The following is a 19,348-nucleotide window of genomic DNA, read 5'->3' as shown; positions in this document are numbered from 1 at the left end:
TAATGGTTTCCTTTGTTACCTTCGTATTTTGATACGATACAAAAACTGTATTTTTCTTTTGTTTCACTTTCCTGGGAGACATATATAGAAATATGTTGCTAAGGTTGATATCCAGAGATTACTGCCTATATTTTTTTTCCAGGAGTTTTATAATTTCATGCCTTACATTTAAGTCTTTAATATTTTTGAGTTTATTTTTGTATATTTTTATTTATGTATACGGTGTAAGAAAGTGGCCTAGTTTCTTTCTTTTTTAAAAACAAATATTTATTTATTTTGAGAGTGTGAGCATGAGCAGGGAAGGGGCGAGCAAGGGAGAGAGAGAATCCCAAACAGGCTCCATGCTGTTAGCACTGAGCCCAATCTCAGCCCAATCTCACGAACCGTGAAATCATGTCCTGAGCTAGGATCAAGAGTTGTATGCTTAACAACTTCGCTATCCAGGCACCCCAAAAGTGGTCTAGTTTCATTCCTTTTTCATGGAGCTGTCTAGTTTTAGACATTATTGACTGAGGAAACTGCTTTTTCCCTGTTGCATATTCTTGCCTTTTGTGTTGTAGATTAATTGACCGTATAATTATGGGTTTATTTCTGGGTTTTCTTTTCCGTTCCATTGATCTATGGGTCTGTTTTTGTTCCAGTACCATACTGTTTTGATTACTATAGCTTTGTAGTATAGCTTTAAATCTGGGGTTGTGATACATCCATCTTTGTTCTTTTTTCTCAAGATTGCTTTGGCTGTTTGGAGTGTTTTGTGGTTCCAGACAAATATTATTTGTTCTAGTACTGTAAAAAATATTATTGGTAATTTGACAGGGATTCCATTGAATCTGTAGGTTGTTTTGGGTAGTATGGACATTTCAACAATATTAATTCTTCTAGTCCAAGAGCATGGTATGGTATATCTTTCTATTTATTTGTGTCATCTTCAATATCTTCATCAGTGTCTTATAGTTTTCAGAGTACAGGTCTTTCTCTTATCCTTAAGTAGTTTGTTATTCTTTCCCCAAGTTTTAATTTAAATTGCAGTTAGTTAACTTATCAGTGTAATATTAGTTTCAGGTGTAGAATTCAGTGATTCATTACTTACATACGACACTCAGTGCTCATCACAACCAGTGCCCTCCTTAATGCACATCACCAGTTTAACCCATCCCCACACCAACCTCCCCTCCAGCAACCCTAGTTTGTTATCTGTACTTAAGAGTCTGTTTTATGGTTTGTCTTTCTCTTTTTTCCTATGTTTATTTGTTTTGTTTGTTAAATTCCATGTGAGTGAAGTCATAAGGTATTTGTCATTCTCTGACTGACTTATTTAGCTTAGCACAATACATTTTAGCTCCATCCATGTCATTGCAAATTAATGATTTGCATAAAATAAATAAATAATGATATTTTATGGCTGAGTAATATTCCATTATATATCTGTACCACATCTTCTTTATCCATTCATCAGTCAGTGGACATTTGAGCTCTTTCCATAATTTGGCTATTGTTGATAATTCTGCTATAAAGATCAGGATGCTTGTGTCCCTTCAAATAAGTATTTTTGTATCCTTTGGTTAAATACCTAGTAGTGCAATTGCTGGATTGTAGGGTAGTACTATTTTTAACTTTTTGAGGACTCTATTACTGTTTTCCAGAGTGGCTGCATGAGTTTGCATTCCCACCAACACTGCAAGAGGGTTCCCCTTTCTCCACATCCTCATCAATATATGTTGTTTCTTATGTTATTAATTTTAGCTACTCTGACAGATGTGAGATGGTATCTCATCGTGGTTTTGATATGTATTTCCATGATGATGAGCAATATTGAGCATCATTCATGTGTCTGTTAGCCATCTGTATGTCTTCTTTGGAAAATGTCTATTCATGTCCTCTACTCATTTCTTAACTGGGTTGTTTCTTGGGTGTCGAATTTGATAAGTTCTTATAGATTTTGGATACTAACCCTTTATCATATATGTCATTTGCACATATCTTCTCCCATTCTCTAGGTTGCCTTTTAATTTTGTTGATGGTTTCCTTCACTGTGCAGAACCTTTTTATCTTAATGAAGTCTCAGTAGTTCATTTTTGCTTTTGTTTCCCTTGCTTCTGGAGACATATCTGGTAAGAGGTTGCTGTGGCTGATGTCAAAGAGGTTGCTGCCTGTGTTCTCTAGGATTTTGATGATTTCCTGTCTCACATTTAGGTCTTTCATCCATTGTGAATTTACTTGTCTGTATGGTATAAGAAAATGGTCTAGTTTCATTCTTCTGCATGTCATTGTCCAGTTTTCCCAACACCATTTGTTGAAGAGGCTGTCTTTTTTTCTGTTGTGTAGAAGATGAATTGACAATATAGCTGTAGGTCCATTTCTGGGTTTTCTTTTCTGTTCCTTTGATCTCTCTGTCTGTTTTTGTGTCAGTGCCATACTGTATTGATCACTATATCTTTGTAATATAAATTGTAATATAAGTAATATAAGTTGAAGTCTGGAATTGTGATGCCTCCAGCTTTGCTTTTCTTTTTCAAGATTGCTTTGTGGTTCCATACAAACTTTAGGATTATTTGTTTTAGCTCTGTGAAAAATGCTGTTGGTATTTTGATGGGGATTACAATAAATGGGTAGATTGCTTTGGGTGGTATAGACATTTAACAATGTTAACTGTTCATCTTTCCTATTTTGAATGACAGCCTTGCTGGATAAAGTATTCTTGGCTGCGTATTTTTCCCATTCAGGATGGTGAATATATCATGCTACTCCCTTCTGGCCTGCCACATTTCTCTGGGGAGATCAGGTACTAACCTTATTTGTCTTCCCTTATAAGTTAGTGACTTCTTTTGTCTTTCTGATTTTAGGATTTTTTTCCTTTTCTCTATGTTTTGCAAATGTAACTAGGATGTCTTAGTGTTGGCGTGCTTTTATTGATTTGTATGGGAGTTCTCCTGGATTTGAATGTCTGTTTTCTTTCTCAGATTAGGGGTGTTTTCAGCTGTAATTTCTTTCAAAGCTTTGAAATTATTTATTTGATTATAGACAGATGGACAATATAGGGTCTGAAAGACAGTCTGCAAAACACACTTGAAAATTGTTTAGCATCCAGTTTTTCCCTTGCTCAATTATTCAAGTGCAAAGAAATTGTATGGGACATAAAGTAACAAAATCAGATACAAATTAAGAGATAAGACTTCTTGATTTTATATATATATGCATATATATATAATAGTTTTAAATTTAAATTCTATTTAGTTAACATACATATACGTATATATGTATACGTATATATATACGTATATATACGTGTGTGTATGAGTACACGCACACACACACACACATATATGACTTCTTTTTTTTAATTTATTATTATTTTTTTAATATATGAAATTTATTGTCAAATTGGTTTCCATACAACACCCAGTGCTCATCCCAAAAGGTGCCCTCCTCAATACCCATCACCCACCCTCCCCTCCCTACCACCCCCCATCAACCCTCAGTTTGTTCTCAGTTTTTAACAGTCTCTTATGCTTTGGCTCTCTCCCACTCTAACCTCTTTTTTTTTTTTTCCCTTCCCCTCCCCCATGGGTTTCTGTTAAGTTTCTCAGGATCCACATAAGAGTGAAACCATATGGTATCTGTCTTACTCTGTATGGCTTATTTCACTTAGCATCACACTCTCCAGTTCCATCCACGTTGCTACAAAGGGCCATATTTCATTCTTTCTCATTGCCACGTACTATTCCATTGTATATATAAACCACAATTTCTTTATCCATTCATCAGTTGATGGACATTTAGGCTCTTTCCATAATTTGGCTATTGTTGAGAGTGCTGCTATAAACATTGGGGTACAAGTGCCCCTATGCATCAGTACTCCTGTATCCCTTGGGTAAATTCCTAGCAGTGCTACTGCTGGGTCATAGGGTAGATCTATTTTTAATTTTCTGAGGAACCTCCACACTGCTTTCCAGAGGGGCTGCACCAATTTGCATTCCCACCAACAGTGCAAGAGGGTTCCCATTTCTCCACATCCTCTCCAGCATCTATAGTCTCCTGATTTGTTCATTTTGGCCACTCTGACTGGCGTGAGGTGATATCTGAGTGTGGTTTTGATTTGTATTTCCCTGATAAGGAGCGACGTTGAACATCTTTTCATGTGCCTGTTGGCCATCCGGATGTCTTCTTTAGAGAAGTGTCTATTCATGTTTTCTGCCCATTTCTTCACTGGGTTATTTGTTTTTCGGGTGTGGAGTTTGGTGAGCTCTTTATAGATTTAGGATACTAGCCCTTTGTCCGATATGTCATTTGCAAATATCTTTTCCCATTCCGTTGGTTGCCTTTTAGTTTTGTTGGTTGTTTCCTTTGCTGTGCAGAAGCTTTTTATCTTCATAAGGTCCCAGTAATTCACTTTTGCTTTTAATTCCCTTGCCTTTGGGGATGTGTCGAGTAAGAGATTGCTACGGCTGAGGTCAGAGAGGTCTTTTCCTGCTTTCTCCTCTAACGTTTTGATGGTTTCCTGTCTCACATTCAGGTCCTTTATCCATTTTGAGTTTATTTTTGTGAATGGTGTGAGAAAGTGGTCTAGTTTCAACCTTCTGCATGTTGCTGTCCAGTTCTCCCAGCACCATTTGTTAAAGAGACTGTCTTTTTTCCATTGGCTGTTCTTTCCTGCTTTGTCAAAGATGAGTTGGCCATACGTTTGTGGGTCTAGTTCTGGGGTTTCTATTCTATTCCATTGGTCTATGTGTCTGTTTTTGTGCCAATACCATGCTGTCTTGATGATGACAGCTTTGTAGTAGAGGCTAAAGTCTGGGATTGTGATGCCTCCTGCTTTGGTCTTCTTCTTCAAAATTACTTTGGCTATTCGGGGCCTTTTGTGGTTCCATATGAATTTTAGGATTGCTTGTTCTAGTTTCGAGAAGAATGATGGTGCAATTTTGATTGGGATTGCATTGAATGTGTAGATAGCTTTGGGTAGTATTGACATTTTGACAAAATTTATTCTTCCAATCCATGAGCAGGGAATGTCTTTCCATTTCTTTAAATCTTCTTCAATTTCCTTCATAAGCTTTCTATAGTTTTCAGCATACAGATCTTTTACATCTTTGGTTAGATTTATTCCTAGGTATTTTATGCTTCTTGGTGCAATTGTGAATGGGATCAGTTTCTTTATTTGTCTTTCTATTGCTTCATTGTTAGTGTATAAGAATGCAACTGATTTCTGTACATTGATTTTGTATCTTGCAACTTTGCTGAATTCATGTATCAGTTCTAGCAGACTTTTGGTGGAGTCTGTCGGATTTTCCATGTATAATATCATGTCATCTGCAAAAAGCGAAAGCTTGACTTCATCTTTACCAATTTTGATTCCTTTGATTTCCTTTTGTTGTCTGATTGCTGATGCTAGAACTTCCAGCACTATGTTAAACAACAGCGGTGAGAGTGGACATTCCTGTCGTGTTCCTGATCTCAGGGAAAAAGCTCTCAGTTTTTCCCCATTGAGGATGATGTTAGCTGTGGGCTTTTCATAAATGGCTTTTATGATCTTTAAGTATGTTCCTTCTATCCCGACTTTCTCAAGGGTTTTTATTAAGAAAGTGTGCTGGATTTTGTCAAAGGCCTTTTCTGCATCGATTGACAGGATCATATGGTTCTTCTCTTTTTTTTTTATTAATGTGATGTATCACGTTGATTGATTTGCGAATGTTGAACCAGCCCTGCATCCCAGGAATGAATCTCACTTGATCATGGTGAATAATTCTTTTTATATGCCATTGAATTCGATTTGCTAGTATCTTATTGAGAATTTTTGCATCCATATTCATCAGGGATATTGGCCTGTAGTTCTCTTTTTTTACTGGGTCTTTGTCTGGTTTAGGAATCAAAGTAATACTGGCTTCATAGAATGAGTCTGGAAGTTTTCCTTCCCTTTCTATTTCTTGGAATAGCTTGAGAAGGATAGGTGTTATCTCTGCTTTAAACGTCTGGTAGAACTCCCCTGGGAAGCCATCTGGTCCTGGACTCTTACTTGTTGGGAGATTTTTGATAACCACTTCAATTTCTTCGCTGGTTATGGGTCTGTTCAAGCTTTCTATTTCCTCCTGATTGAGTTTTGGAAGAGTGTGGGTGTTTAGGAATTTGTCCATTTCTTCCAGGTTGTCCAACTTGTTGGCATATAATTTTTCATAGTATTCCCTGATAATTGTTTGTATCTCTGAGGGATTGGTTGTAATAGTCCCATTTTCATTCATGATTTTATCTATTTGGGTCATCTCCCTTTTCTTTTTGAGAAGCCTGGCTAGAGGTTTGTCAATTTTGTTTATTTTTTCAAAAAACCAACTCTTGGTTTCGTTGATGTGCTCTACAGTTTTTTTAGATTCTATATTGTTTATTTCTGCTCTGATCTTTATTATTTCTCTTCTTCTGCTGGGTTTAGGCTGCCTTTGCAGTTCTGCTTCTATTTCCTTTAGGTGTGCTGTTAGATTTTGTGTTTGGAATTTTTCTTGTTTCTTGAGATAGGCCTGGATTGCAATGTATTTTCCTCTCAGGACTGCCTTTGCTGCATCCCAAAGCGTTTGGATTGTTGTATTTTCATTTTCGTTTATTTCCATATATTTTTAAATTTCTTCTCTAATTGCCTGGTTGACCCACTCATTCTTTAGTAGGGTGTTCTTTAACCTCCATGCTTTTGGAGGTTTTCCAGACTTTTTCCTGTGGTTGATTTCAAGCTTTATAGCATTGTGGTCTGAAAGTATGCATGGTATAATTTCAATTCTTGTAATCTTATGAAGGGCTGTTTTGTGACCCAGTATATGATCTATCTTGGAGAATGTTCCATGTGCACTCGAGAAGAAAGTATATTCTGTTGCTCTGGGATGCAGAGTTCTAAATATATCTGTCAAGTCCATCTGATCCAATGTATCATTCAGGGCCCTTGTTTCTTTATTGACTGTGTGTCTAGATGATCTATCCATTTCTGTAAGTGGAGTGTTAAAGTCCCCTGCAATGACCACATTCTTATCAATAAGGTTGCTTATGTTTATGAGTAATTGTTTTATATATCTGGGGGCTCCTGTATTCGGTGCATAGACATTTATAATTGTTAACTCTTCCTGATGGATAGACCCTGTGATTATTATATAATGCCCTTCTTCATCTCTTGTTACAGCCTTTAATTTAAAGTCTAGTTTGTCTGATATAAGTATGGCTACTCCAGCTTTCTTTTGGCTTCCAGTAGCATGGTAAATAGTTCTCCATCCCCTCACTCTCAATCTAAAGGTGTCCTCAGATCTAAAATGAGTCTCTTGTAGACAGCATATAGATGGGTCTTGTTTTTTTATCCATTCTGATACCCTATGTCTTTTGGTTGGTGCATTTAATCCATTTACATTCAGTGTTATTATAGAAAGATACGGGTTTAGAGTCATTGTGATGTCTGTATGTTTTATGCTTGTAGTGATGTCTCTGGTACTTTGTCTCACAGGATCCCCCTTAGGATCTCTTGTAGGGCTGGTTTAGTGGTGACGAATTCCTTCAGTTTTTGTTTGTTTGGGAAGACCTTTATCTCTCCTTCTATTCTAAATGACAGACTTGCTGGATAAAGGATTCTCGGCTGCATATTTTTTCTGTTTAGCACACTGAAGATATCGTGCCAATCCTTTCTGGCCTGCCAAGTTTCAAAAGAGAGATCAGTCACGAGTCTTATAGGTCTCCCTTTATATGTGAGGGCACGTTTATCCCTTGCTGCTTTCAGAATTTTCTCTTTATCCTTGTATTTTGCCAGTTTCACTATGATATGTCATGCAGAAGATCGATTCAAGTTACGTCTGAAGGGAGTTCTCTGTGCCTCTTGGATTTCAATGCCTTTTTCCTTCCCCAGTTCAGGGAAGTTCTCAGCTATAATTTCTTCAAGTACCCCTTCAGCACCTTTCCCTCTCTCTTCCTCCTCTGGGATACCAATTATGCGTATATTATTTCTTTTTAGTGTATCACTTAGTTCTCTAATTTTCCCCTCATACTCCTGGATTTTTTTATCTCTCTTTCTCTCAGCTTCCTCTTTTTCCATAACTTTATCTTCTAGTTCACCTATTCTCTCCTCTGCCTCTTCAATCCGAGCCGTCGTGGTTTCCATTTTGTTTTGCATTTCATTTAAAGTGCTTTTCAGCTCCTCGTGACTGTTCCTTAGTCCCTTGATCTCTGTAGCAAGAGATTCTCTGCTGTCCTCTATACTGTTTTCAAGCCCAACGATTAATTTTATGACTATTATTCTAAATTCACTTTCTGTTATATTATTTAAATCCTTTTTGATCAGTTCATTAGCTGTTGTTATTTCCTGGAGATTCTTCTGAGGGGAAGTCTTCTGTTTGGTCATTTTGGATAGTCCCTGGAGTGGTGAGGACCTGCAGGGCACTTCCCCTGTGCTGTGGTGTATAACTGGAGTTGGTGGGCGGGGCCACAGTCCGACCTGATGTCTGCCCCCAGCCCACCGCTGGGGCCACAGTCAGACTGGTGTGTGCCTTCTCTTCCCCTCTCCTCGGGGTGGGATTCACTGTGGGGTGGCGTGGCCCTTCTGGGCTACTTGTGCACTGCCAGGCTTGTGGTGCTGGGGATCCAGCGTATTAGCTGGGGTGGGTAGGCAAGGTGCACGGGGGCAGGAGGGGCAGGCTTAGCTCGCTTCTCCTTAGGTGATCCACTTCAGGAGGGGCCCTGTGGCAGCGGGAGGGAGTCAGATCTGCTGCCGGAGGTTTGGCTCCACAGAAGCACAGAGTGGGTGTTTTCGCTGAGCGAGCAAGTTCCCTGGCAGGAACTGGTTCCTTTTGGGAAATTGGCTGGGGGATGGGCGGGGGAGATGGCGCTGGCGAGTGCCTTTGTTCCCCGCTAAGCTGAGCTCTGTCGTCTGGGGGCTCAGCAGCTCTCCCTCCCTTTGTCCTCCAGCCTTCCTGCTTTCTGAGCAGAGCTGTTAACTTATGACTTCCCAGACGCTAAGTCGCGCTTGCTGTCGGAACACAGTCCATCAGGCCCCTCCACTTTTGCCAGCCAGACTCGGGGGCTCTGCTTGGCCGGCGAGCCGCCCCTCTGCCCCGGCTCCCTCCCACCAGTCCGTGGAGCGCGCACCACCTCGCTGCCCTTTCTACCCGCTTCTGTGGGCCTCTCGTCTGCGCCTGGCTCCGGAGACTCCATTCTGCTAATCCTCTGGCGGTTTTCTGGGTTATTTATGCAGGTGTAGGTGGAATCTAAGTGATCAGCAGGACGCGCGGTGAGCCCAGTGTCCTCCTACGCCACCATCTTCCCTCTACTCTCTTCAGCTGTAATTTCTTAAAATACCCCTCTGTACCCTTTTCTGTGTCTTCATCTTCTGAGACACTTATAATAGGAATGTTATTATGCTTTATGTAGTTACTCTATTCCCTAAATCTGTATTTGTGATCTAATATTTTTCTTTCCCTCTTCATTTTAGCTTCATTATTTTCCATAATTTTGTCTTTATATCACTTATTCATTCATCTGCTTCTTCCATCCTTATGGTCTTTACTTTCTGGACGTTCTGAATCTTGGTTATTGCACTTCTCTTTTTGGCTTACTTTTTAGGTCTTTTATCTCTGTGGTAAGGGATTACCTGGTGTCTTCTATGTTTTTATCAAGCCCAGCTAGTATCCTTATGATTGTTGCTTTCGATTTTCCATATGGCATTTTACTTATATTTGTTTTGAGTAGATCCCTGGCTGTGACCTTTTCTTTCATTTGGGATGAATTCCTCCATCTTGGCATTTTGTCTAGGTCTCTATCTTCTTTTGTGTGTTGGGAAAGTGTGTTATGTTTCCTGCTCCTGAGAGTAATGGCTATATTATGAAGGGATTCTATACTGTTGGGGGCCTGGCACTTCAAGAATTGTCTCTGGTATGTGCTGTGTGCACTCTGTTGCTGTGTTTTGCCTGCTCTTTCCCTCAAGTCAGTCCTCTGCAGAGTTTCTCCTTGCCTGCAGTGGGAGTATTTGGACCTTGTTTACTGTGTGGCAAGTTTAACTAGATGTGCTCTGGTCTGCTTGTTTAAAGAGATTTGATGCTATTTGCATTAGAGCTGAAGCTTTGCATAACTCATGGTGCATTGGGTGGTGTTTGTGCTGGCCTTCTGGGAGAGGGGACTGCTGCTCTGATTCTCAGGCACATTTGCCCAAGAAAAACAGCATCTGTAGAGTGCAGGGGGCTGGGGCTTGGTGTAAGTAGTTTAGGCCACCACTTTTGGCAGAGTGCTGGTTACTGAAGTTAGTTTATGCTAAGGTGTGGGGAAGGCAAATGGCTCCACCCAGCTTCCTTGTTTCCAGAGAGGGAAGTTCGTGCCTGCTGCTTTCTGGGAAGCCCTTCCAGAAGAGTGAATAACCTCTTTTGGTGTATCCCAGGCATGCTTCAGATTGTTGCCTTTACACTGTCTGTGTCCAGGCTGCCTGCCTGCCTGGCAGTGCAGTACACCATGGGCTCTATTGAAGGCAGGATGGCTGAGTTTTAAAACTGCACACTTTAGGGGCTTAGTATTGTGGGGACATGTACTGGTTCTCTGGGGGAGGGTCTCACCATGCTGGGACTGATGCAGGTTTGATACAGAATGGAAGTTGCACCAAAGCTCATGAGTGTTGAGTTTGGAGTAAAACACATCAAAGAGCCAGTGTCCAGGTTAGCTGCCTTCAGCAGGTGTCTCTGCATCCCTACTGAGGGGTGAGGGAGGGAAATGTTGCCTGCTGACTCTTTTGTCCCCAGAGAGACAGTGCCACCTCTCCCATATGTACTCCAACAAGGGGAAACTGTCTCTCACAGTGTCCCAGGGGATCCTCAGATTGCACTATCTGTCCCTCTTCTATCTGCCTTTGTTCTCCATATGAGCAGTTCAGCACTCTCAGGGCTCCACACTGGCCATTCTGTGGGCCTCTAAAACTCTAGTCTTTGAGCCCTGCTGGGTGTAAAAACACAAAAATCAGCCCCTCTTGTTTTCCCACTCAGTGGCTTTGGAGAAATGTTTTCCTTGTGCAACCCCCTATGCATTCCTCTCTTGCTCTCTCTCTTCTTCTCTCTCTCTCTTTCTCTTTCTAAATCTCACCTCTCTCTGTGATCAGGGATCCCTCCCCTGCACAGAACTCATGATCTGTTTTCCTCAAACTAATATGCTGTTAGTCTATTTGGTAGATCTTTAGGGTTTTCTCCAGAGATTATCATGTCTTCTGCAAATAGTGACAGTCTTACTTCTTCCTTACCAATTTGGATGCCTTTTATTTTTTTTTTTATCTGATTGCTGTGGCTAGGACCTCCAGTGCTCTGTTTATTAAAAGTGGCAAGAATGGACATCTTTGTCTTGTTTCTGATGTTAGAAAAAATCTTTCAGTTTTTCATCGAGTCTGACAATAGCTGTGAGTTTTCATATTTCATATTTCATTATTATGTTGAGGTATGTTCCCTCTAATCCCACTTTTCTGAGAGTTTTTATCATTAATGTTGAATTTTGTCATGTGCTTTTTCTTCATCTATTAGAATATTGTATGGTTTTTATCTTTCATTTTGTTAATGTAGTGTGTCATGCTGATTGATTTGATTTGTAGATCAACCACCCTTTTACCACTGTAATAAATCCCATTTGATTATGGTGAGTGATCCTTCTAACGTATTCTTGAATTCAGTTTGCTAATATTTGTTGAAGATTTTTGCATCTAAATTCATCAGGGATATTGACCTGTAGTTTTTTATTTTTGTAATGTCTTTTGCTGGTTTTGATAGTAGGATAATGCCAGCCTTGAAGAATGAATTTAAAAGTATCCTTTTTCTTCTAGTTTTTAGAATAGTTTGAGAAGGAAAGGTATTAAATCTTTCAGTATTTGATAGAATTCACCTGTGAAGCCATCTGGTCTTTGACTTTTGTATGCTGGAAGTTTTGATTATTGAATCAATTTCATTACCAGCAATTGGTTTATTCGGATTTTGTATTTCTTCCTAATTCAGTTTTGGAAGATTGTATGCTTCTAGTTATTTATCCAGTTTTTCTAGGTTGTCAGATTTGTTGGCACATAACTTTGTAGTAGTCACTTATAATCCTGTGTATTTCTATGGTGTAAGTTATTTCTCCTTATTTCTGTTTTTGTTTGAGTCCTCTCTCTTTTTTCTTAATGAGTCTGACTAAAGGTTTATCAATTTTGTTTATCTTTTAGGCTCTTTGTTTCATTGATCTTTTTCTTTAAGTGTTTATTTCATTTATTTATGTTCTGATCTTTATTATTACCTTACTTCACCTAGTTTTGGGCTTTGTTCTTTTTTCCTTTAGGTGTAAGGATAGGTTGTTTATTTGAAATTTTTCTTGTGTCTTGAGGTATGACTGAATTACTGTAAACTTCATTCTTTTATGGCTCTTGAATGTGCATGAAAAATTTTGAATCACTAGGTTTCCATTTTCATTTGTCTCCAGGTATTTTTAAAAATTTCATCTTTGTTGGGGCACCTGAGTGCCTCAGTTGGTTAACTATCTGACTCTTGATTTCATTTCAGGTCATGATCTTGTGGTTCCTGAGTTTGAGCCCTGTGTTGGGCTCCAGGCTCACAGTGTGGAGCCTGCTTTGGATTCTCTCTCTCCATCTCTCTCATCCCCTTTCCCTACTTGTGTGCTCTTTCTCTCTCTCTCTCTCTCTCCAAATGAATAGACAAACCTAAAAAAAATTTCCTATTTGTTTTCTTCATTGAAACATTTGGTACTTCCTAGAAATTTAGTAAGCCTCTATGCCTTTGTGTTTATCCAGTTTTTTCTTGTAATTGATTTCCACTTTTATGCCATTGTGATCATAAATGACACTTTATGTATAATTTTAGTCTTCTTAAATTTATTAATACTTGGTTTTTTTCCTAACATGTGATTTATCCTGGAGAATTTTCCATGTGCTCTTGAAAAGTATGTATTTGCTGGTTTTGGATTAAATATTCTGTATGTATCTGTTAATGTCTATGTGTAGGTTATATGGTCAAACATGTCATTCAAAGTCACTGTTCCCTTATTGATTTTCTTTTTTTTTTTTCAACGTTTTTTATTTATTTTTGGGACAGAGAGAGACAGAGCATGAACGGGGGAGGGGCAGAGAGAGAGGGAGACACAGAATCGGAAACAGGCTCCAGGCTCTGAGCCATCAGCCCAGAGCCTGACGCGGGGCTCGAACTCACGGACCGCGAGATCGTGACCTGGCTGAAGTCGGACGCTTAACCGACTGCGCCACCCAGGCGCCCCTCCCTTATTGATTTTCTACCTGGATGATCTATCCATTGATGTAAGTGGGGTGTTCAAGAATCCTGTTATTATTGTATTACTGTAAAATTCTCCCCTTGTGTCTGTTAATACCTGCTTTATATATTTAGGTGCTCCTATTTTGAGTGCACAGATATTTACAATTGTTATGTCCTCCTGTTGGATTGAACCCTTTATCATTATGTAACACCCTTCTTTGTGTCTTGTTAGTCTTTGTTTTAATGTCTGTTTTGTCTGATATAAGTATTGTGACCCTGGCTTTTTCTTCACTTCCATCTGCATAGAATATCTTTTTCATCCCTTCACTTTCAGTCCATATGTATTTTCAAGTCTAACACAAGTCTTTTCTAGGCAACCTATTAAAAAAAAAACCTGTCAACCAAGAATATTATGACTGGACAAGCTGTCCTTGTCCTTCAGAAATGAAGCAGTGATAAAAACTTTCTTAAACAAACAAAAGCTGAGGGAATGTATCATGACTAGACCTGACATACAAGAAATGGTAAAGAGTTCTTTGAGTATCATTGGAAGCACACTAATTAGTGTAGCATTATAAAAACATATGAAGGTAGTATATAAAAATATCTGGTAATGATAAATATGTACTCAAAGTCAGATTTCCCAATGGTGATGTGTAATCAGTGTTTAGTTTAAAAATGAAAAACAAACATATCAGAAATAACTATAACAAAAATGCTTTTATTGGATACATAATATTAAAAATGTGTAAAGTGTAACATCAACAGCCTAAACTTCAAAGGAGAGAAGTAAAAGTATAAAGTTTAAGGATTTTATGAAAATCAAATTGTTATCAGTTTAAAATAGGATGTTAAAATTTTTACATACTTTATGTAAACTTCGTGGTAACTGCAGGGGAAAAACATGTAGTAGTTACACAAAAGAACATGACAAAGATGTCAAAGCATACTGATACCAAAAGTTATCAAATTAGAAAAGAAGACAGGAGAATAAGAAGCAAGGAACAGTGTATTTATAAAATAGCCAGAATGCCATTAATAAGAGGACAGTAGTAAGTCCTTACCTATCAATAATTACCTTAAATGTAAGTAGATTAAATTCTCCAATCAAAAGACATAGAATGCCCAAATGGATTTAAAAAAAAAAATCCAAGGATATTCTGCATACAAGTAACTTGCTTTAGCTTTAAACACATAGACCTACTGAAAAGATAGAAAAAGAAATTTGAAGTTAATGGTAACCCAAAACACAAGCAGGGTTATCAACATAATATCACAAAATAGAATTTAAACTAAAAATGGTAAAAATAGACAAAGAAGTTCATTATATAATAATCAAGGAGCCTATCTTCATTTTGTTCATGCATTGTTTTCTTAATTTTAATTGTCTCTATGTTCTTGTGGTTTACTAAGCTTCTTTAAGGTGATTACTCTAAATTCTCTGACAGTTTATAGGTCTCTATTTCATTGTGGTCAGTAATTGGAGCTCTATTAGTTTCCTTTGGTGGTGTCAAGTTTTCCTGATTTTTCATGATCCTTGATTCCTTATGTCAGTATCTGCCAATTTAAATAAGTGGTATTATTTTCTAGATTTTACAGGTTTGGTTTGGCAGAGATAGTAATTCACCATTCAGCTTAAATTGAACTCTGGGTGTGTCAGCTGGTATCATCCTTGGTCAGGTGGTGTTTGCTATCATGTCAGTTTTGGGGTGAGACTACTGATTGAGCTCTGAGGTTGAGGGTAGGTGCTGCTGGATAGGAATACTGGCTTAGTTCCTTGACCAAGTGAGGCTGTAGGATAGGTTCTGCAGTTGCCTGGATTATCTACTCCTGAAATCTAAGACTTCAGGACTAGGTCCATACTCAGCAGTAGGCAGGGTTATGAATTCATTCTTGTCCTGGTGTGGCAGCAGAACAAGCCCCATGGCTTCCACAGCTAATGTTTGTGGACCCAAGTTAGGCAGCACTACACACTGAATTTTCTGGCCAGATGGGACTATTTGTTTTGCTCTGCAGATGTGGAAGGCCACAGACTATGTTTTCTGTTTAAGTGCTACTGTAAGCAGGGCTGTAGGATGCACTAAGTAGCATCCTATGTGCTCTGGTAGGTTCCTGGGTGGGTGGGATAAAGTTGTATTCCACAGTGTGCTGAGATATGAATTAGTTTCCATGCCTGGTACTATCCTCAATAGAGAACACAGTTCTGGCCTGTCTCTTGCTTGGGAATCAAATTAAGCAGAACTATGTACTAAATCCCTGGCCTGACAGGCCACCATCCTACCTGTACAAATGGGTAGGACTACCACCTGGGCTTTCTGTTTGAGTGTTGTAATTGGAGTTGCAAGATGGGATACACAGATTCCTCGAACTCTGATTAGGTTTCCTGCTCAGATGGGCTGGAGACTGTACTTGGCTTTGGGAAGGTCTATGAAGTAGTTTTCATGTCTGATTTTGGCTGCAGAACAGGCCCTCAAATAGAATGCTCTTTCTTTGTGGATCAAATCAGACAGAATTGCATCCTCAGCTCCTTGGCCAATGAGGACAGGACCATCATCTTGGCTCTGTAGATGCAGAGGCACTTGATAGGCTCTCCGTTGAAGTGTCTCTGTAATTGAGGCTGCAGAGTGAGCTACCAAGATTTCTGGGAACTCTAGTTAGGTTTTATTGTTGGCAGGGTTGGATGGAAGCTGTACTCAGCAATGGGCAAAGCTACAGATTGGCTTCACTATCTGGGAATATTATGTATTCAACATTATATATTAAATATCACTAGACATGAAATATAGATTAAATATATACAATATATTTAATATTATTGAATTAATGTTAAGTTTCTTGCACACAGGTGAAAATCCTTATTCTTAAGAACTACATGCTGAAGTGTTTGCAATTTAATATCAAATAGTCTAGCAAAATGGACAATGAATGCCCAGACCCGCATCCATAGACACATATGATAAAGATATATATATAAAGAAGTGTGTCTAACATTAATAGTAGATTAATCTAGGTGAAGGATAAATGGGTAGTCTTTGAATTTTAAATTTTCTGTAGGTTGAATTTTGTCACCATAAAAAGTAAGTGGTATTATCAAAATTAATGACTCCTTAGAATGGCTGAATTTTATTGTATGTAAATTATACCTCAATAAAGTCCTAAAAATTTTGGGGTAGAGTAACAACAAACAAACATTCATTTCAAGAAAATTATTTACACAGATTTTATCAGTAAGTCAAAAAGAAAGAGAAATGCACTATTTCCTCTAATGACTTGGTAGGGTATTGGGTTTCATCATTTACATGATCATATTCAGCAAATCCCTAGTGAGAATTTATATTAAGCATTTCAAAAAAAAGAGTTGAATCCTAATAAGTCTTAAAATGTTTTTATTGTCACCTCACAAGGGGTTGAGGTGTTCTTATGTAGGTGAGTCCAGTTGATAAAAATGGAGAAACTTTTTTTACAATATTTAAACATATCTGAATATACAATCTTGAATGTATAACTTGGAAATCAGCACCAAAATATTCTCAGATAATATAGAAAAAGTCAAAAGAAAATACCATGAGGACATGAATAAGAAAAAGAAAATTATAGGTCAGCTTTATTGATTACAATATTGTGAGTGTGATAAATATCCCTTTCAAAGTACAGAGAATCTCAGATTATGTGACATTTATGAGACAGCTTAAACAAAATGGAAGTGTTAGGTATAAAACTTTTTTAATGTTTTATTGTTTTAATTTTATTCATTTATTTTTGAGAGAGAGAGAGCAGGGAAGGGGCAGAGAGAGAAGGAGAGAGCGAGAATCCCAAGCAGGCTCCATGCTGCCAGTGCAGAGCTTGATGCAGGGCCCGATTCAATGAACTGTGAGATCCTGACCTGAGTTGAAATCAAGAGTCAAGGTGACTCAACTGACTGAGCCACCCAGGCACCCCATTTTTAAAATGTTTTTTGTAAGTATAAAACATCATTATTATTATTTATTATTTTTTATGTATAGAACATTTTTTAAAAGATCATCAAAAATATGCCAGGATTGGCAATCAAAAGGTAATGAAGGTGGTATTACTAACAGATAAAGTAAAATTTAAGATACTTAAAGTAGAAGAATGAGGATATTATATATTGAAAGCTATAATTCAAATTAAAGAGGCATTTCTTTTTTTTAATTTTTTTAATGTTTATTTACTTTAGAGAGAGAGAGACGGAGCACAAGTGGGGCAGGGGCAGAGAGAGAGACACACACACAGAATCCGAAGCAGGCTCCAGGCTCCAAGTTGTCAGCATAGAGCCCATCATGGGGCTTGAACCCACAAACCATGAGGTCATGACCTGAGCTGAAGTCAGATGCTTAACGAACTGAACCATCTAGGCACCCCTAACAAAGCATTTCTAATGATGAATATTTAGTTGATGAGTTATGAAGAAACTATAAAAACAAAACCTCTGGAAATATTCAGAAGAAAGTAATAAATGTCAAAACTATAGTGGAGCACATTAAGGCATTTTTCTTAGCCTCTAACAGATAGAAAAAAATTTTAAAATACAAAGATCAAATTATTTATCAACCAGCTTTACTTAACACTTAACCTTTGTACCTTATGAGTGAATGACACATACATTCAATGGTAGTCATTTCTAGGTCACAGGGAAAACAGTAATTTTGTAAAACTAAAAACTGACATGCCAAAACTCCATCATAATACACTAAAACAATAAGGAATAAAAAGAGATATAATAATAGAATGAAACATTTTAAATATTACCATAAGTGACTTTTTCAAGGTGGAAACACAAAACTATATAGGCTATTTAGAAATTAATGAATTCCATACAATATTTAAAAATTTTGGAGCATATGTATCAGTCACAGCAAACTTGGTGGCGCTATGATAAAAAAAATCCTAATCGCTAAACACAGTTTATTTTTTGTTCATGCAACATCAGCCATGGGTCTGGGTGGCTCTTTGGGCAGCTGTCTTCCATGTGTTGGCTCAGCATTCCAGAATGTTTAGGTTTTTTGGCATTTCTACATTGATAGTTTTTTTTTCTCCCATTTTCTAAGTCAATAGAAGAACAGACCAGACAGACATGAGCCACAGTAGGGAAATACTTTCTCTCAGAAGTGACATTTATCACTTTTGTCTTCATTCCATTGTCCAAAGTGAACTGGCCTGCTTATATTTAGAAAGGAAGCATTCCTGGACTAGAAGAGAGCTGAATATTGGTTAAGAGGGAGAATGCCTACCACAGAGAATTGTACCAAGACTTAAGTTCTAAAACTGTAAAGTAAGAGGAATGTGAGGCGAGCAGGCAATAGTTAATAAGTTGAACCACAGGAACATTAAAATAAATAAGTAAATCTAAGAGCTGGTTATTGAAAAGAAAAATAAATGGGTAGAAAGTACTATTAAGCAAAAAGAAAAAAAAACATGGTTTAGAAATGATCAAGATGATATAACTATGGCCTTGGAGAAGAGTAAAACAAACAAATGCAAATTTGATGAATTCTCCAAAGGAGATACGAATTTAAGTCAAATTCATCATGTTGTACACCTTAGGCTTACATAATGTAATATATATATTGTATCACAAAAAAGATGGAAAAAAAAGAATTTTAATAGATTCAGTTGCCAGTGTTAGGTATAGATAGTTTTAAAGGAAACTTTTTAAGTGTTTGGGAAAACATAGTTCATATACTACTACAATTTTAGGGTATATGAAAAACATACAACTTAATTTTAAGTAGTGCTATAATAATTACTAAGCAACATTCATTTGCTCCATTATGATAAAGTGTGTACACACATAAAAACACATGAGCAACATGTCCATATTAAAGCAGTATTAATTTTAATAGCATATTAATAGAATGTAATGTTTTGATCAAGGAATATGATGGCTTAGTGTTAAGTAATATATTAATGAAATGCATTGCATCAATAGGTCAGAAGACAAAAGTAATTATCAATCATTATCAAAATGCTGCTGATAAAAATTCAACTCCATTTTTAATAAAAATTTTAGTAAATAGGGAGATATATAAATAGTTTTTTCTCAACATGATCTAGAATACTCATAAACTGAATACCACCTAATGATGAAATTTATGAGGTTT

At 37.7% G+C, this 19,348-nt stretch overlaps 1 protein-coding gene across 9 annotated transcripts in view; it reads left to right on the top strand.

Moving 5' to 3' along the window:
• Positions 1 to 19,348, top strand: part of LOC131506714 (disintegrin and metalloproteinase domain-containing protein 5-like) — a 134,141-nt gene that overhangs the window by 27,877 nt on the left and 86,916 nt on the right. The window lies entirely within an intron of this gene.

This window comes from Neofelis nebulosa, chromosome 3 (genome assembly GCF_028018385.1).
Source record: "Neofelis nebulosa isolate mNeoNeb1 chromosome 3, mNeoNeb1.pri, whole genome shotgun sequence".
NCBI lineage: Eukaryota > Metazoa > Chordata > Mammalia > Carnivora > Felidae > Neofelis > Neofelis nebulosa.
The sequence above is the reverse complement of the archived record's forward strand: the minus strand, read 5'-3'. Positions and strand labels throughout refer to the sequence as shown.